Raw genomic sequence first — 2,358 nt, forward strand, 5'->3', positions numbered from 1 at the left:
TGTGAATTGGAGAATGTCATATATACAGATACACACCTACTTAGAAAAAAAAAACATTTTTAGAATTAATTATTTAATTTTAGATAAAAATAAAGTTTTTTTTGGTTTGTTTGCTACTTCTGAAGTACTTCAGAAGTTTATTTAAGGGCATCGAAGTAAAAGTGGCTGAATAGAAATGCACTTCATTGTCAGAGTCTGAGTCTGTGTGTGTGTGTGTATGTTGTGTACTTGTTTTTCTAACCACTCAGTTTCCAGTTGGTGCTGGAGTTCTCAGGTGTACTGGATGACAGGTGTCTCCTATCTGCTGATTGCTTGGAGGACTACTTAAGAGGGAGGCTGCCAGCACTTCAATGCCAGAGTGTTTGCCTTATTGGTAACAAGCTCAGCCTCTACTGATCTTTGCTTTGTTTTTGAACTTCAAGTAACTTTGTATTTTGTTCCCACGCAGGTTTTTACCTGAGGCTTTGTTTACCTTGCTGAGTCCTGACTTCGTTCCAGAGTATCTCTGAGCATCTGATCTGGATTATCAACTACTGAGTTAAGGATCTATCTTCCTGTGGATTTCTCTCTCTACCGTCTGAACCTTTCGGACACGGACCAAGCTGGCGGCTTCCCGTTTCCTCCAACTCCGGGACCCAAGCATCATCATACCCTGTCCCTCCCTCCATCTCAAATATCGGCACTTGAGCTCCATTTGGCTGGCACCAAGATCACAACAGAGAAGACAACTGAACGATCTTCCTTCGCAAGTTAAGACTCAGAATCTCTCTACCCCTGGTGGTTCTAGCTACAACAATTTAGTAAGCCATTTCTCAGATCTAAGTAATCAGTTACTTCATATCATTCGTTTGTTCACCAGTCCATTCTTCTTCCTTCCCGTACCATTGGTGTTTCCAGTCCTCTTCCCAGATTACTTTGCTGACAATAAAATCCATAAAACTTTCTCTTCTGAGTGTTCTCTGTATGTGGGTCAGGTCTATACCGAAAATGACATTCATACTTTAAAGCTTTTTTCATAAACATAAAACCATGTTACCCTTTCCTTCCACATCACAATTATACACTACTTTGTGTTGGTCTACAACATAAAATCCTAACTGGATACACTGACGTTTGTGGTTGTAATGTTTCAATAAGTTTGCAAGGTACTGTAGTTTCTCGGCTTATTGGCTAAACATGGACCTGATAGAGAATTAGCACATTGAAGCTTTAGCTTCACATCCTTAAATTTAAGGCTATTTCTTTCCGAGATTTTGTTTTTGCAGTGTTTATGTGGCATTCGATGTGTTCCTTTAAAAAAAAAAAAATAGGAGCATTTAAAAGCCAGGTCAATGTGATCTAATGCTGCTGATATAGCAGCTAGTTGGCTTACAGAAGGCAATCTAAAAAGAGCTCCAATGTCTTTGTGTGAAGATAGCTGTCTACCTGCACCTCTAAATCTCATTAACTTGTGCTTTATCAGACAGAATTGCTAGACGTGGATTAACACTTGTCTTGGGATAAAAGCACAATTTAATTAAACTCTCAAAGTAAAAAAGCTTAGTGTGGTCCTTAACCACATCTGGGAAGCTGATCCCATTGCTTTTTGTTTGAATCATGCAAGATAAAATGAAATTAATAATTGTGATTTTATGAGAGATAAAGTGAGAAGAGCTTATGCACAAACTTATTGCATTAACAGGTTTGTATGTTAATTTGTGTAATGAGAACAATGTCATCAGGTATTAGCAGAAACTCATGCAATGATTTATGTAAATATTTAGAAGACACTTAAACCCACAAACACTGACTCACTACTATTATGGTGGGCACATCTCTGTTAATTGATCCCCGAGCACTTTTGGTTTTGTCTAGTTGATATTTACCCACTTCTCATTAGGCGGAGAGGGAGAGACCGAACAATGTGCAGATCACAGCGAGCCAGCAAGATATGATGACACCAAGCTTATGCTGAGTGCTCGGAGCACTCTGATGCAAGCAAATGAGCTTAATTTTCTGATTAGTTAACGCCACAAGCATACAGAAAAGCTAATTCTGTGTGTTTGTGTGTGTGGCTCAGTGCACTCCTTGCGCAGATGCGGTTATTATTATTCAGTCGTGAGATAACAATGCCTAATCCCCTCAAGGTTACTTTGACACGGAAATTCTCCAGAACAGCATCAGCAATGCTCGGAGACACAGCTAAATTGAGCTGAAAGAATGTGACCGCGACTGTAATTGTATATTCAGGTTATTGCCCTTATTTTTAAAGAATGACAAACACCCCCTCCCGTGCCCCTGGTGAAGAAACAGTTTTTGTCATTAGTAAAAGGATCACGCAGCATGACGAACAACAACCATCAAGATGCTCAGTCTTCT

The 2,358-nt window shown here is 39.4% G+C and overlaps 1 long non-coding RNA gene across 1 annotated transcript; it reads left to right on the forward strand.

Annotated features, from left to right (window-relative positions):
* Window positions 1-228: 228 nt before the first annotated feature.
* LOC124878688 lies at window positions 229-944 on the forward strand. The gene is made up of 2 exons (XR_007040840.1): window positions 229-373; window positions 449-944. It is a non-coding gene; the product is annotated as an uncharacterized LOC124878688 (long non-coding RNA).
* The last annotated feature ends 1,414 nt before the right edge of the window (window positions 945-2,358 follow it).

Source organism: Girardinichthys multiradiatus, chromosome 13, assembly GCF_021462225.1.
Source record: "Girardinichthys multiradiatus isolate DD_20200921_A chromosome 13, DD_fGirMul_XY1, whole genome shotgun sequence".
Taxonomy (NCBI): domain Eukaryota; kingdom Metazoa; phylum Chordata; class Actinopteri; order Cyprinodontiformes; family Goodeidae; genus Girardinichthys; species Girardinichthys multiradiatus.